This window comes from Tamandua tetradactyla, chromosome 4 (genome assembly GCF_023851605.1).
Source record: "Tamandua tetradactyla isolate mTamTet1 chromosome 4, mTamTet1.pri, whole genome shotgun sequence".
In the NCBI taxonomy this organism is placed as follows: Eukaryota; Metazoa; Chordata; class Mammalia; order Pilosa; family Myrmecophagidae; genus Tamandua; species Tamandua tetradactyla.
Genome location: NC_135330.1, coordinates 116,405,434 through 116,423,742, shown reverse-complemented (window position 1 = coordinate 116,423,742; position 18,309 = coordinate 116,405,434). Strand labels below are relative to the sequence as shown.

Genomic DNA, 18,309 nt, shown 5'->3' with positions numbered 1-18,309 from the left:
CCAGGAATGTCCAGAGGATGCACCTTTTACCAGAACAGTGAGAAATAAATTTGTGAGACTAGCACCATCATCCCTCAAGAGCTCTGTGGTTGCACTTCTCTGTAGGTCAGATATTACTGTAGGAACTGCTGTCACTGAGCTGGAATCCTTAAACACAATGGGGATGACAGGATCCCGAGTTGGCAGAAGCCAGGTGGCAGCACTTAATCACCAAAGACAGGGTAGACGCGGCTATTATAATAGACAACAAACTCAAAGGAGGCATCAAAATTATATGACACGCAGAGATTTGTGGCATTGGCTAGTAAATCATGGGGTGCCTAGAAATACAATAGAAGGGCAGTCTACTAAATTCTTGTTGGAGCTGTATAAACAAAAGAGTTCTAGGTCAAGGGAACAGAAGTCTAACCTGAATTACAAAAACACAGAGTCACGGCCCCTTAACCAATTTCCAGACTTGAAACAGTTTACAGACCCTGAGCCCCTTGAATGAAGGGGAGGCCAGGTCCCTATGGGGGAGAAACCTGTTACACTGCCACAAATTTATACTGTTAATCTTCCTCTAAGTCTTCCCCAAGGAGACCGAGGGCCTTTTACCAGGGTAACTGTGCATTGGGGAAAAGGAAATGATCAGATATTTCGGGGATTATTAGACACTGGTTCAGAAGTGACATTAATTCCAGGGGACCCAAAACGTCACTCTGGACCACCAGTCAGAGTGGGGGCTTATGGAGGCCAGGTGATCAATGGAGTTTTAGCTCAGGTCCGTCTCACAGTGGGTCCAGTGGGCCCCCGGACCCATCCTGTAGTTATTTCCCCAGTTCCGGAATGTATAATTGGCATAGACATACTGAGCAACTGGCAGAATCCCCACGTTGGTTCTCTAACTCGTGCAGTGAGGGCTATTATGGTGGGAAAGGCCAAGTGGAAGCCACTAGAACTGCTCCTACCAAGCAAAATAGTAAATCAAAAGCAATACCGTATTCCTGGAGGGATTGCAGAGATTACTGCCACTCTTAAGGACTTGAAAGATGCAGGGGTGGTGATTCCCACCACATCCCCATTCAACTCTCATACTTGGCCTGTGCAGAAAACAGATGGGTCTTGGAGAATGACAGTGGATTATCGTAAACTCAACCAGGTGGTAACTCCAATTGCAGCTGCTGTTCCAGATGTAGTATCATTGCTTGAGCAAATCAGTACATCCCCTGGTACCTGGTATGCAGCTATTGATCTGGCAAATGCTTTTTTCTCAATAGCTATTAGTAAGGACCACCAGAAACAGTTTGCTTTCAGCTGGCAAGGTCAGCAATATCCTTTCACTGTCCTACCTCAGGGGTATATCAACTCTCCAGCCCTATGTCATAATCTTGTTCGCAGAGACCTTGATCGTTTCTCCCTCCCACAAGACATCACACTGGTCCATTATATTGATGATATCATGTTGATTGGACCTAGTGAGCAAGAAGTAGCAACTACTCTAGATTTACTGGTAAGGCATTTGCGTGTCAGAGGATGGGAGATAAATCCAACAAAAATACAGGGGCCTTCCACCTCAGTAAAATTTCTAGGTGTCCAGTGGTGTGGGGCATGTCGAGATATCCCTTCTAAGGTGAAGGATAAATTGCTGCATCTGGCCCCTCCCACAACCAAAAAAGAGGCACAACGCCTAGTTGGTCTTTTTGGATTTTGGCGACAACATATTCCTCATTTGGGTGTGCTACTCCGGCCCATTTATCGAGTGACCAGAAAAGCTGCTAATTTTGAGTGGGGACCTGAACAAGAGGAGGCTCTGCGACAGGTCCAGGCTGCTGTGCAAGCTGCTCTGCCACTTGGGCCATATGATCCAGCAGATCCAATGGTGCTGGAAGTGTCAGTGGCAAATAGAGATGCTGTCTGGAGCCTTTGGCAGGCCCCTATAGGAGAATCGCAACGCAGACCCTTAGGATTTTGGAGCAAAGCCTTACCATCTGCTGCAGATAACTACTCTCCTTTTGAGAAACAGCTTTTGGCCTGCTACTGGGCCTTAGTAGAGACTGAACGCTTAACCATGGGCCACCAAGTTACCATGAGACCTGAGTTGCCTATCATGAGTTGGGTGTTGTCTGATCCACCAAGCCATAAAGTTGGGCGTGCACAGCAGCACTCTATTGTAAAGTGGAAATGGTATATACGAGATAGAGCCAGAGCAGGTCCTGAAGGCACAAGTAAGTTACATGAAGAAGTGGCCCAAATGCCCATGGTTTCCACTCCTGCTGCCACATTACCTTCTCTTTCCCAGACCAGAGCTATGGCCTCTTGGGGTGTTCCTTACAGTGAACTGACTGAGGAAGAGAAAACTCGGGCCTGGTTTACAGATGGTTCAGCACGATATTCAGGTACCACCCGAAAGTGGACAGCTGCAGCATTACAACCCCTTTCTGGGGTGTCCTTGAAGGACAATGGTGAGGGGAAATCCTCCCAGTGGGCAGAACTTCGAGCAGTGCATCTGGTTGTTCATTTTGCTTGGAAGGAAAACTGGCCAGAGGTGCGTTTGTATACTGACTCATGGGCTGTTGCTAATGGTTTGGCTGGATGGTCAGGGACTTGGAAAGACCATAATTGGAAAATTGGTGACAAAGAGGTCTGGGGAAGAAGTATGTGGATAGACCTTTCTGAGTGGGCTAAAAACATGAAGATATTTGTGTCCCATGTGAATGCACACCAAAAGGTGACTTCAGCAGAGGAAGATTTTAATAATCAAGTGGATAAGATGACCCGTTCTATGGATACCAGTCAGCCTCTTTCCCCAGCAACTCCTGTTATTGCCCAATGGGCTCATGAACAAAGTGGTCATGGTGGTAGGGATGGAGGTTATGCATGGGCTCAGCAACATGGACTTCCACTCACCAAGGCTGACCTGGCTACAGCCACTGCTGAGTGCCCAATCTGCCAGCAGCAGAGACCCACACTCAGCCCCTGATATGGCACCATTCCCCGAGGTGACCAGCCAGCTACACGGTGGCAGGTTGATTACATTGGACCACTCCCTTCATGGAAGGGGCAGCGATTTGTTCTAACTGGAATAGACACATACTCTGGATATGGGTTTGCTTTCCCTGCACACAACGCTTCTGCCAAAACTACTATCCGTGGGCTTACAGAATGCCTTATCCATTGTCATGGTATTCCACATAGCATTGCTTTGGATCAAGGAACACACTTCACAGCAAATGAAGTGCGGGAATGGGCACATGCTCATGGAATTCTCTGGTCTTACCATGTTCCCCATCATCCAGAAGCTGCTGGATTGATAGAACGGTGGAATGGCCTTTTGAAAACTCAATTACGGTGCCAACTAGGTGGCAAAAACTTGAAAGGCTGGGGTAATGTTCTCCAGGAAGCTGTGTATGCTCTGAATCAGCGTCCACTGTATGGTGCTGTTTCTCCCATAGCCAGGATCCATGGGTCCAGGAACCAAGGGGTGGAAATGGGTGTGGTGCCACTCACTATTACTCCTAGTGATTCACTGGGAAAATTTTTGCTTCCTGTCCCTGCTACCCTGAGTTCTGCTGGTCTACAGGTTTTAGTTCCAAAATGGGGTGTGCTTTCTCCAGGAGAAACAACAGTGATACCACTGAACTGGAAGTTAAGATTGCCACCTGGCCACTTTGGGCTACTTATGCCTCTGGATCAACACACCAAGAAGGGGGTTACATTATTGTCTGGGGTAATTGACCCTGACTATCAGAAGGAAGTAGGACTGCAACTACATAATGGAGGTAAAGAAGAGTTTTCTTGGAATATAGGAGATCCCCTGGGGCGTCTATTAGTACTACCATGCCCTGTGATTAAAATCAATGGAAAACTGCAACAACACAATCCAGGCAGGACCACTAATGGTTCTGAGACTTCAGGAATGAAGGTTTGGGTCACCCCACCAGGCAAAGAACCACGTCCAGCTGAAGTGCTTGCTGAGGGAAAAGGGAACATGGAATGGGTAGTGGAAGAAGGTAGTGATAAATATGAACTTCGACCACGTGATCAGTTACAGAAACGAGGACTGTAATGCTGTTTTGTTTGTGTTATACTATTTAAGTTGTAAGATATCAAGTTTAAGAATGAATGTTGCCCAAGGATTTGCACACTATTCTGGAGAGATTTAATGTGTTTCCAGTTATATGCAGGACAGTTGAGTATTGTCAGGTAAAAGAAAAAATGTGTGCTTGTTTTCATTTGGAAATTAAGTATGGTCTAAGGTGATATATATATATATATATGTGCCAAGTTGACAAGGGGTGGACTGTCATGGTTAGGGACAGGTGTCAACTTGGCCAAGTTGTGGTACCTGTTCATCTGATTGGGCAAGCGCTGGCCTGTCTGTTGCAATGAGGACATTTCATAGGATTAGGTCATGATCACGTCAGCTACATCCACAGCTGATTCCATTTGTAATCAGCCAAAGGGGAGTGTCTTCTGCAATTAGTGATGCTAAATCCAATCATGGGAAGCCTTTTAAGGAGGACTCAGAGGAGACAGGTTGCATTCCTGCTTTGGCTGGTGAGCCTCTCCTGTGGAGTTCGTCCAAGCCATCCATTGGAGTCATCGGCTTTGGAGCCTGCCCTGTGGATTTTGGACTCTGCGCTCCTACGGTCATGTGAGACACTTTCATAAATTTTATATCTGCAAGTGTTCCCTGTTGATTCTGTTTCTCTAGAGAACCCTAACTAATACAATAAGTAATCTATTAAAGCCTGTACTTTGTTAAATATATGGTCCTTATTTCCAACTGGGAAAACCTATAGTTTGCCATTCACTTACTTCCTTTTGGGATTTAGTAAATAGCTTAAGTATTGTACAGCTGGGCTAGATACAGGGACGTCTCAAGGAAACATGTCTCAGTTTGCTAAAGCTGCCAGGATGCAATAGACCAGGGGATTTATTAGCTTATAAATTTACAATTCTAGGATTGTGAAAATGCCCACATTAAGGCATCAACAGGAGGCTACCTGCTCTGAAGGCTGGTCACCGCAAGCTTGGGCTCATCTTTCAGACAAGAGGCACATGGCAATGTCTGCTGATCCTTTTTTTCCACGTGTCACTGCCTCCAGTTTCTGGCTTCAGTGGCTTCCTTTCTCAGCTTCTGTGTGTCTTTGTCTCTCAGCTTCTCTTAATTCTACCTCTTAGCTTCTGCATGTGTTTTATCCTCTTTTAAAGGACTCCAATAAGCAGATTAAGGCCCACCTTGAATGGGGAGGATCATATCTCAGTTGAAATAACCTAATCAAGAGGTCCCGCCACAATAAGTCTGCACCCTCAGGAATAGATTAAAGGAAGATGCTTTTTATTCTGGGGTCATTAACAGCTTCAAACTGTGCAATGTCCAAAACGGAACTCCAGATATTGTTCCTAAACTCCATTCTTCTTCTTGCTGCACGCTAAAATTTTGGTGCATTTTTTACTCCTCTTTTCCTCTCTCTCCTCAGTGATCCCTAAACAGCTCTGCTGACTCTGGGTTCATAAGATATTCAGAATTTACACTCTTCCTACCATCCTCACTGCTACCCCCATGAAGAGCCCCCTAATCAAGCTCCATGCTCCCGGCCAATGTACCCTCAGTGCAGTGAAATGAAAAGATACACCAAACCTCACTTTGAGAAAACCCTCCAATGGCTTTCCACCTCTCCCAGAGTAAAGGCGAAAGTTTTTACTATGCTTTAAACACGCAAGGCTGTACATGATTCGGCTTCCAGCTACCTCTCTGACTTTACCCCTTGCCGTTTTCACTCCCTTACTTCCTTCAGATCTTTATCTGAAGCAGCATTGGTCTATGCGACTTTCTTGGTCACCATGCAAAACGATGACTCTTTTCATTCCCTCTCTGACAGTTCAAATCATTCTGTCCTGCTTAATTTATATTCATAGCACTCGTTACTGTCTAAGGTCAACATCTGTACTTATTTGTCTTGTTTATTACCTGTCTGTCTCACTCAGATGCAGACTCCCACAGGGCAGAAGTCACTGTGTGTTTCTCCACTGTGGCATCATTAGTGCCTGGAAGAGAGCCTGCACATAGTAGGTGTTCAGAGGCCTTGTGAGGAGTGAATGAACAGTAATGCCACACATGTAAATATCATCAATCACATGTGCAGCAATACAAGAGTTGTCGAAAACCACTCCTGCATCACATTTCATACAGGAGGAATGGCCACTGATTTACTTTAAAACTGGTTACTACTTGACTCCTCTCCTGAGATAAGATTTCCCTGTTGGGTCTGTGGGGAGCCTGTGGAAGTGGGCTAAGCAGCGATTCATGTTTTGAATTACACAGCAGTAAAGGTTTTTCTTTGAAAAGAAAGGAAGTGAGCATGTCAGAGGAATTCTTTCTTTCTTCCGTGATAGCCAATTGCATTTTACACATTTTTTTTCCTTTAGGTACAGGGTCCGAGAATCGAACCCGGGTCTCCCGCATGGTAGGTGAGCATTCTATCATTGAACCACCCGTGCACCAAGCCAAATGCATCTTAAGAGGGGATTCCCACCCACAGGGTAGGTTGGAGCAGTATTCCCAAAGAAAGTCCAGTCACCCTCAGAATACAGTTTGTCGTTTTCAGATATAGAGATGAGACACCATTTGACATTCTCTGATGAGTAAGAGGAAAGAAGTTGCTAATGATTACCTGTAATTTACTTCTGGTTATTTCAAGGGCAGGATGGAAGGAGGAGAAAACAAGATCAATTAGATAAGCAGAGGGTCAATTAGCCATTTAATCAAGTACCTAAGGCATGAAACACACAGTTCTTCTACGAGACACCATTATCCTTAATGGTGTTCTTTAAAGCATCTTCAGCTTTTCTAATGAAGACAGAAAGCCCCATCTTTAGTGAAGTGTTTCTGTTTGCTTGTCTGACCACAGGATTATCTATTCCATTCTATCCCCCAGGGAGCTGATGCTCTTCCCCTTTATTCCTCATAGAATTATATAGAGAGGGACTTCATCCAAATTATTTAATCAAATTATTCTTGCTCTGGCCAATATAAATGCTTAAATATCCATACTTATTTCTTCTCCTTCTAATGGTATTCACTTACCTAAAATTACTCCTTAATTGATAAGATATATGAGCAAAAATTCTATCAGGCAAAATGTTAAATGAATCCAAACCATTTAGAGTGTTTTCATGCTGACCCTTGGTTAACTTAATCTCCAGTGAGTAGTCTTAAAGCAGGATTTAATCTTTACTATGACTAGTCTGAAAGAGCAGAGGGAAACAGATTGAAGAAGAGGTGGCAAACAAACAGGGTAAACCCTTTTTGGTCTTTGATGTCTTCACTGCACAAAATGCTATGACTTTATTTGGTTCCTGTGTTTCCTAGTTGAGGTGAAGGGAATCATCCCAATACATATGGAAATAGCAGTGCTATATATTCCATACAATTTGGTTAAAATGGTATTGAAGACATTAACTATTAGTTATTGAATCACATTTTTTTTAGACCAACAAGCTATAATTTGTCAGGTATAATTTACATACAGTAACAATGCCAAAGTCATGTCACCACCACCACAATAAAGATAGAATAGTTCTATCACCCCCCAAAGTTGTCTCTTTGTAGTCAATGCCCTTCCTTTACCCCTAGACCCTGACAACCACTGATGTGTTTTCTTTTTCTGCGGCTGCACATTTTCTAGAATATCATGGAAATGGAATCATATTCAAGGTAGCTTTAAATGTGGCTTCTTTCAGCCACCATATTCATTTAAGATTTATCTATGCTGTTGCATTTATCAATAGTTCATCCCAATTTATTGCTGAGGAGTATTTCACTTCAAGTATATCAGACTTTGTTCATTCACCATTTGATGGCATTTGGTTTATTTCCAGTTTTTACAAATTATGAATAAAGCCACTATAAACGTGTGTGTCCAAGACTTTCTGCACCAATGTTTTCATTTCTCTTACCTAGCAAGGAGATGGCTGGACCTATATGGTAAATGTTTAACTTTGTAAGAAACTGCTAAACTGTCTCCCAGTGTAGATGTACCAATATGCACCCTACCAACAATCCATGAAAGTGCCAGTTTCTCTGCATTCTTGCTAGCACTTGGTGTTATTAAAAAAAAAAATTGAGACCTATAATATGGTGCAGCCACTGTACTGTGGTTTTAATTTGTATTTCCCTAATGGTTAATGATATTGAGCACATTTTTTGTGTGATTTTATGCAACTCCGTATATCTTACTTTGAGAAGTAATTGTTGAAATTGTCCATTTTTCATTGAGCTGTTGGTTTCTTATTATTGGGTGCTGAGAGATCTTTATGTATCTGCATACAGTCATGATCACCATGAAAAATGATAGACACCTTCTCAAAATTTGGTTCAGACATTACAACCGATGTTGCCACATATCAGTTATGGAAATGTGAGCTACTCACATGATAAGGCTTTTGGGGAAGGGCAGGGCAGACCCCCAAGTGGGTCCAAAAATGGCTTAAGAGAGCCCAAGAGGACACTGGCTTGGAGTCTATGTTGTTTGCAGTGGCGTGAGGGGTCCAGTGCCCACACTGGGATTTGCATGGTTTGAACTTCATACCAACACCAAAAGAGAGCACCTGAGCTTATTATCATGTTGCACAGAGTGGACAGAAGAAGGGGAAGTCAAGGGGATTGAAAACTGTCAATAGTCAGACATGAAAAGTGCAGTCAGATTCTTTATTATGCAAGACCTTTATCTGATATGAGAAATCTGTTTTCAATATCAAAAAAATCAACTCATTATTTAATGTAAAGGAGGTATCAAACACATGGGTTTTGCCTACTTTTAAATATATACCTTAAAATCTGGAAGAACAAAGAAGATTATCATGTGGAAAGATAGTATTTGGGTTTTTTTTCCTAAGGGAAATGTTCATTCTAAATGGCCCATGTTCCTAGCCTATGAAAACATGGCTGTGAATATAATCAATAAAATATGGAACATCATGAGAATTGTTAAATCTCTTTCCCTTATTGTGAGAAAAGAATCCTATCTACCTGACCACTCACCCTAATCACAATACTGCCCGCAGGTTTTTTTTGTTTTGTTTTGGTTTCATGCCCTGGTTGGGTGGCTTGTTCCCAGGAGACTTCTTATTGGAGGTTTGGGGTCTGGTAGTTAAACAGCTGGCCAGGAAACAGTGAACACATGTGTAGAGTTCCTGCAGTTGTTTATAATTCAAATGCAATCATTTTATGCATATTTCATTCATCTGTCAAAAATGAATTGAGCACCTACTATATACCTGCCCTTGTTGGAATCTGAACATCAAAGTTTAAGTAAAATACAGTTGAAGCAGTCAAGCAACTCCATGTTTATTGAAAATGAGAAACCTGAAGAATATCAGAATGAAATCATCACTGAAATAGTATGAAATTGATTTTGTAAGGACTATAGTATAGTCCTTACAAAATAGTAAGGACTGTCCATCATCCTTAAAGATTCACTCTAAATCAAAGGTATTTTATTGGGAAGTGCAATAGGATATCTTTGGAACTTTTTCTCAGCATTATGCAAGCCAGCATGGCATTTGGGAATCTGGTTTGCAATAGACATTACTAACCAGTATAATGAAGCATATTCCAGATGTTGATAAAATTTGGTCATTGAAACAGATAAACTGTTTTTATATGTTGCTACATTGTGATATTAAAAAGTAATTTTATCTTTATCAAATATTCTCAAGTTTGTGCTTATATCTCTGCCTCTTTTCCTGGGTCTGATGTGAAGGAATCCAATAATTAATATCATAGGAAAAATACAAGAGAGAGGGAGAAGGAAGGGAAGGAATAGATTGATTATTTATTACTTTGGGATGCAGGTGCTCAGAGCAAATTTATAACTAGGTAAAACAAGAATACTAATTACCTGGACTCCTTCAAACTATTGTCTTTAAAAATATCTTCACTGTTTATTTTTAGGACGGAGAAGGAGTAGATAAATAGGACCCTGATTACTGCAATGAGCATCTGTTCTCTGCTTTGAGCAGTGACTTTCAAAGAGTGATTCCCAGATCACCAGCATCAGCCTTACCTGAGAACCTATTAGAAATTCAGATTCTCAGGCCTTATTCCATATCTACTGAGTCAGAAACCCTGGGAGTGGGCTCTAGCAATCTGTTCTGACAAGCCCTCCGGAGATTCTAATGCATACTGAAGTTTGCACCCACTAGTCTGAAGCAGTTTGACTTTGGGCACAGTTTGCATGGTTTTACAAATAATCTGACATACACGTCCTAGGAGATGATGTAGCAAACACCTATTGTTAAGCAAAGGTGTGATTTAGGGGGCCATGCCTCTCATTCCCCTATCCTAGTCTCTGTAACCACCACTGTTTTACCTGAACACACACTGGTAACTCTCCCTGAGAGGCATTTTGGTAAATACATAAATTTGTCTATTTTGTTACATTCTCAATGATTTGGGTTTTTAAAAAATCCTTTTATTGTAGTAATACATATACAACTCAGAAGTTCCCATTTAACAAACTTCAAGTGTGATTATTAATTATTATTAATTCAGTGGTATTAACCACATTCACAATATTGTGCTGACATCACACCATCCATCATTCAAACTCGTTCGTCACCTCAGACAGAAACTCTGCATCCACTAAGGAACAATTCCCCTTTGCCCAACCCCCCTTGGCCCCTGGTGACCTGTAATCTACTTTCTGTCTTTATGAAATGATTCATTCTAGGTATTTCATATAAATGAGATGATAAGATATTTGCCGCTTTGTGTCTGGCTTATTTTACTCAACATGATGTCTTCAAGGTTCATCCATATTGTAGTATGTATCTGAACTTCATTCCATTTTATGGTGGAATAATAGTTCATTATCATATTAATTATAATAAGATGCCACCTTTTTTTATCCATTCATCTGATGATGGGCATTTGGGTTGCTTCCATATTTTGGCTATTGTAAATAATACCACTATGAATATAAGTGTGCAGATATCTGTCTGCTTTCAGTTCTTTTGGGTATACACTTAGAAGTGGGATTCTAGGTCATTTGGTAATTTTATACCTTACTTTTCTGAGCAATCACCAAATTGTTTCCCACAGTGTTGATACTATTTTACACTCCCACTAACAATGTATGAGTGTTCCTGTTTCTCCATTACCTCTCCAATTCCTGATACTGTCTTAAAAAAGTATATAGTAGCCTTCTAGTGGGTGTGAGATGCTATCTTATTGTGGTTTGATTTCCTTTTACCTAATGGCTCATGATGTTGAGCATTTTTTCCTGTATTGACTTACCATTTGTATGTCTTCTTTGGGGAAATGTTTTTTCAAGTCTTGCCCTTTTTTATTGGGTTGTCTTTTTGTTACTGAGTTGTTGGAGTTCTTCACATATTTTGGATATTAAACCCTTATTAGATATGTGGTTTCTAAATATTCTCTCCCATTTTATAGTTTGTCTTTTACTTTCTTGATAAAGTCTTTTGATGCACTTTACATTACAAAGAAGTTTGTAATTTTAATGGTCTCAATTATCAATTTTTTCTTTTGTTGCTTGGTGTGCAGTCTAAGAAACCATTGCCTAACACAAGGTCCTGAAGATGCTTCCCTATGTTTTCTTCTAGCAGTTTTACAGTCTTAGTTCTTATACTTAGGCCTTTGAATCCATTTTAATTCAATTTTTGTATATTAAAATCTATTCTTTTGCATTTGATTGTCTGGTCCTCCTAATACCATTTGTTGAAGAGACTATCCTTTTTTCATGGAGTGGTCTTGGAACCCTTGTCAAAAATCAGGTGACCATACAAATGTAAACAATGATAGAAGGGTATATGGGAAAGAACATAGATATTGCAAAGTACGGACTATAATTAGCAGTAATATTTTTATAGTTTTTCATCAATAGCAACAAATTTACTACACTAATACTGTGGATCAACAATAGGAAGAGATAAGGGGTATGGGAGGATTTGGGTTTTCTTTTTTATTCTTCTTTCTGTTTTGAAGTAATGAAAATGTTCTAAAATAAATCATGGGAATTTATGCACAACTATGTGATGATACTGTGAGCCATGAATGTATACTTTGGATGGTTTGTGTGCTGTCTGAATATCTCTCAATAAAATTAAGGAAAAAAAACCAACTAGCAACTATGTATAGCATAGCAAAATGCTTAGGTAGAGGATGGCTTGGGTGTTGTCTCATGATAGTGTGATTACTAAAGTGCCAGAAATTTAAATTTAAAAGAAATTCAGCTGGCCAAAGGAGTGATGGTTTGTTTCTGAACTCTGAATTTCATTCCACTGCTCTAAAGGACATGCCTGTCCTTTCACCATGACCACACTGTTTTAATTACTGCAGTTTTGTTTGTTTGTTTGTTTGTTTTTTTGCCTAATTGCTTTGGTTAGAACATCCATTGAATTGAATAATATTGAATAACAGTGAGCTGAAGGGGAAAGCTTCTAGCCATATACCATAGAATATGATATTAGGTATGGATTTTTCATAGATGCCCTTTATCATGTTAAGGATGTTTCCTCCTATTCCTAGTTTCCTAAGTGTATTTATCAGATCATCAATTGAAATAATCATGTGGGTTTTGTCCTTCATTCTATTAATGTGGTATATTACATTAATTGATTTTTTATGTTGAACCACCCTTAAATTCCTGGGATAAATCCCACTTGATCATGATATATAATTATTTTAAAGCGCTGTTGCATTCAGTGAGCTAGAAAGTTAATGTTTTTATTTTTGCTTCTATATTCATGAAGGATATTGGTCTTTAATTTTATTTTCTGGTGTTATCTTTATCTGGTTTTAGTATTACAGTGGTGTGTGCCTTATGGAATGTGTTAGGAAGTGTTCCCTATTCTTCAGTTTTTTGCATGAGTTTGAGCAGACTTGATGTTAATTCATCTTGGAATGCTTGGTAAAATTTACCAGTGAAGACATCTTGTCTTGGGCTTTTCTTTGTTGAAAGGATTTTGGTTGCTGATTCAATCTCTTTACTTGTTATTGGTCTGTCGATATCTTTTATTTCTTCTGAGTCAGTGTAAGTCGTTTGGGTATTTCAAGAAATTTGTTCATTTCATCTAGGTTATCCAATCTGTTGGCATACAACTGTTCATAGCATTCTCTTCACATCCTTTCTATTTCTGCTATGTCGATAGTAATGTACCCCCTGTCATTCCTAATTTTAGTTATATGACTATTCTCTCTTTCTTTTTTAAAAGGTTTGTCATTGTATTGATTTTTTCATAGAACCAATTTTGTGTGATTGATCATTCCAGTTTACTATCATGTAGAATTGCTTAATCTAGCTTTTGTGTTTTCACAGATTTGAGAATATGGAGATGAGCTGTATTAAATATAGTGACTCATGTCATTCTTTTATCAATAAATGAATGTTTTTATTCAGAATGTAGCACATTACCTAGCTAGGTCCTACAGACATAGCACAATTTATAAGATACTATCTCTGTTTTGATATATTTATAGTTCAGAAGAGTAATGGTCTAAAATAAATATAATGTAGATAAAAAGTAACAATTGGAAAGAGGAATAAGGATAAGTCCTCTGTGAGGTCACTGCTGAGTTGACCTGTCCCTGTGATTCCAACGCATTTTATTTTTATTATAATTTTTATCCAGTGGCTAAAGTCTTTGGGGCCTTAGTACATAGCACTTAGTTTGACTCTCTTGAATTTCTTCTTTTTCTTATCACTGTCCCTGGGTGGGAGGCATGAAGACAAAGTGGGGAGGACCTTTAGTTTATTTCAGAAGCAATAGCACAAAGTGGAGCAGCTGAAGCTATCACTTATGGTATCTTTTACGTAAATAAGATATACAACCTTCTCCCGAGCTATCATGACCATTAGGAACTATAAGCAAACAAAAACCCAAATCAATAGTAAATGTCACAGTGGAATAACGCCTTGTTTCTTCTTTCTAGAGGAGACAGCACCAAATACTTCATTCTCTTTAATCTGCTCTATCCCCCATCATATACCATCGTTTATTATACTAACAATTACGACAGTGCAGTAGCATACTCAATGACTCATCAGCTCCCGCCTTCCAGAGGCTTCAGCTTTCACATGCACAATGAGTAATGGCTCATCGAGACATTGCTTAATATCTGTAATCAGTTTTAGTCTGATGTGATTCACAAAATGCATTCTTCTTTTCCAGTAAATGATAAATTATAAGGCTATTGCCTAGAGGAGAGAGAGAGAGACGCATTTTCCAGCATCAAAAATTTATTTCCGAAACAACTTTCTTTTGAATCCTTGAATGTCACTTTTAGCTGTTTCCAATCTTCTAAATGTGTCGCTGCTAATCACCCAGACATGTGAGAGGCAGTGTCAGAGTGTGTAGTTATTTAACAGGAAATGTTGCCATTAGAATTGAAGAAGTGGCTCCTCTTAATCTGAGGAGGTGGCAAGAAGGAATTGGGTGGGGGAATGGATATGGAAGGAGAAAAAATAGGAAAAAAGTCACACATACACAAGGAAGCAGAAAATTTCATAAGTAATAAAATTTCATCACATTGGGTTAAGCAATTAAAATTATTGTTTTTCAAATGTGAATAAAGGCTTTGAAAAGTCCTTGAAATTTCAAGGATTAGTTCAATTTCCTAAGTGAAGGGAAACTAAACAAGATTGCAAAGTCGCTATTCGACCTACATCTATATATTCTTTATATCACTTAGTAGTGTCTGTTTTCAAACTGGGAAAAAGATTTTGCTGCTCTACTGTTTCCATTATTATTGTTAAAACTAAAGAAGCAACCCAAGCATCCATTGATGTATGAATGGATAAACAAAATGTGGTGTTTACATACGATAGAATATTATTCAGCCAATAAAGGACGCTCTGAGACATGCAACAACATGGATGAATTCGGAAGACATCAGGCTGCATGAAATAAACTAGCCACAAAAGGACAAATACTTTATGATCTACTTACATGAAATGAGCAGAATATGCAAATTTATAAAGTCAGATACTAGAATACAGGGTACCAGAGGCTGGGTGGGGTTAAGGAAAGAGGATTTAACACTTAATTGGTATGGAGTTTTTATTTGGGAAAAGTTTTGGCAACGGGATCCCCAAATAGCCAACACCATCTTGCAAAAAGAACAAAACTGGAGGACTCACAGTTCTGGATTTCAAGACATTACAAAGCTATAGTAACCAAAACAGCGTGTTTTAGCATAAGGATAGTCAAATAGAACAATGGAATAAAACAGAAAGTTCAGAAATAAACCCACATATCTATGGCCAATAGATATGTCCACTCAATGGACAAATATATATATATATATATATATATATATATATATATTTATATATATTTCATGTAAGTAGATCATAAAGTATTTGTCCTTTTGTGGCTAGTTTATTTCATATATATATATATATATATATATATACACATATATATATTTTTTTAGAAGGAAAGTAATAGTTGATAAGGATGCAAAGGAATAGGAACCCTGATGCCTGGGAATGCAAAATAGTGCAGCTACTCTAGGAAACAGTTTGGCAGCTCCTCAAAAAATTAAATATAGAATTACCATATGACCCCACAATCCCACTTCTAGGTATATATCCCAAATAATTGAAAACAGGGACTCAGATACTTTCACATCAATGTCATGGTGACATTATGAACAATTGCAAAAACTTTAGATTAGGTTTAAAAATTAAAGAAAAATAACAAAAATTTAAGTGTATAACTTGGAAACTTTAAAACATGACCTTGGAAAACAATTCTCCATGGGTCTCTTGTGCTGCTTTACATCATGTAAACTCAGGCACAGACTGCCTTCTTTCCAGAATATGTTTTTTTTTAGACTGATTTCCTTCTGGAATATCTTTTTCTTTTACAGATGTTTGTATAGCTAAGAGCATTGGAAGAGAGAGTTTCTCCCTCCAAGGCAAAGGCAGGTTTTTTAATAGCCAATATAATAAAGATAATGTCTCTGTCTGGGGCAAAGTTTGGGCAGGATTACTGTGTGTTATAAAGTATTCACGGTCTTTAAGTTCAGAGTTCCTTTTCTGTAATGCAACTTACTATATATACAGGCATCACCTGGCCCTTTTCACATTGGCCTTTGTGAACTGGAGCTCAGGGAACTGGTGCAAATACTGATACTCTGGCTGAGATGACTGCTGTGAGCAATAAATTGTCCTTTGTTTCTGTCCCAGAAGTCTCATGATTTCTGCCAGCATCCAGGAAAGTGTGGGAGGCTGACTCATCAGCTTGCAAGTTGGATAAAATCTCAGCGCCCTCATAGTTCTTCACACGTGCTTATAAATAGCATGCATTTTAGGTAAGGCAATTCGAAAATACAATTAAATAATAAGGTATTTTGGAATAAAGCGAAAGTAATTTTAAAAGGAATTACATGTAGCCGATGCTTATATCAGAAAAGATAAACAGAAAACATGAGCTAAGTGCTCAAAAGAAGAAGGTACACACAAAAAAAGAATAAAGCGAGTGTCGGGCGGCCACCGCGGATGCCACCACCGTGCCGCCCTCCAGTGTTGCTTCTCGGAAAGCCGCATCCCCACCGAGGCGCCCCGGCCGGGCAGCGCGAGTGGAGCGCGGTGAAGACAGCCCAGAGGGGACCCGCGATGGGGAACCCGCGCCGCACCTCAGTCCAAAGGCGCGGAGCCGGAGCCTCCCGCATACCGGCCGGAGGACGTCAAAATCCTGCACGTCGTGGACCCAGGGACGTTCAGGCCCGTGCACCTGGTCAAGGAGAAGGTGGCCAGCAGTTGTTCGCGGTGTCGGTGATGAGTATCCCGGAAGTGATCCGGCTGAAGCAGAAGCAGCACAAATACAATGAGAAGTCAGTGCCGAAGGAAGTCAACCTCCCGCTCCTGGCCGGGCTGTTCTCCACGTGTCCTGACCAGCGCATCCTGTGCATGTTGACGAGCCGTGCCCCAGAGCGAGCTTTCCACTTGCCTGCGCAACTGCGGCCGCTCCCGCAGCAACACCGGTCCCTTCCACTCTGTGGAGATCATCTGTGCGATTAGAACCTGCCCACTAAGGACATCAGTCACAGGGACTTGGAGCCCGAAAACACATTGCTGCATAAAAAAGGCCACGTCTAGCTCACCAACTTTGGATTTGCGAAGAAGCTGGTAGGCAGGACTTGGACTTCTCTGCGCAACGCCGGAATACCTCGCTCCAAAGTTATGCGAAGTAAGGGTCACGGGAGAGCTGTGGACGAGTGGGCCCTGGGCATCCTCACTTTCGAGATGCTCTCGGGATTCCCTCCATTTTTTTTTTTTAATTTGAATCTATCAAATTTTTGGTATCTATCAAAAAATTCTTGCAGCCAACATAGATTTCCCCAAACACTTGGATTTCCATGTGAAAGACCTCCTTAAGAAACTGCTGGCTGTCAACAGAACAAGGCAATTAGGAAATATGAAGGATGGAGCAGATGACCTGAAACGCCATTCGTGGCACCGATCCATGGACTAGGGTGCCGTCCCACTGAGAAAATGGAAGCCACTCATCGTGCCCCAAATCTCCAACGGTTATGATACCTCAAATTTTGAATCTTACCCCGAGGATGAGTGGAATGAGACTTCTCCTATGCCTCCAAAAGGTTTGGAAATCTTCAAGAACTTCTGAGAACAGTAATCCACATCTGGAAACAAAAACAGGTTGACTTCAGCCTGCCTGGGTGGGAAAGCACATATGGGACATGAAGAAAATGTCTTCTTGGTGTGGATAAGCACATTTCCTCATTTATGTAAATCCGTTTGTGTATAATGAGATTGGAGAGCAATTGGCATGCAATGGACTTTGCATTCTTAAGCAACTGAAAATCTACACACTAGGAAGTTTTGAAAACTCGATTTGGTTTTCAATTTTATGTTATGCTTTAGTGTTGAATTCTTAATGTGATAGCTCAATTTTTCTCATAGACTTAACTTTATAAATTTGAACTAAACTTGTTCAGTTATAACCACAGATTGTGTGTGTACATGTGTGTCTGGAATATAATGTCTACACTCTGATGCACTGAATTTGTGCAGTGATATAAAATATACTTTTCAGGGCCTCTGGGAAAAAAAAGAATAAAGAAAAAAAAGAAAGAAAAATTATTTTAAAATAAGAGCCGAAATGAATAAAAGAGAAAACCAACAGAAAAGATCAACAAAGCAAAATAAGTTCTCTGAAATAAAAAGATTAATGTAATAGATAATTTCTGGTAAGATTAATGAAGGAAAAAATCAGAGCCATCACAAATAGTATAACCAATGGGAATAGAAACGGAGACATACTCTACTAATTTAA

The 18,309-nt window shown here is 40.1% G+C and overlaps 1 pseudogene; it reads left to right on the top strand.

Moving 5' to 3' along the window:
• The window catches only part of LOC143680478 (cAMP-dependent protein kinase catalytic subunit PRKX pseudogene), a 71,747-nt pseudogene extending 54,107 nt beyond the window's left edge, over positions 1-17,640 (top strand).
• Positions 17,641-18,309: the final 669 nt, after the last annotated feature.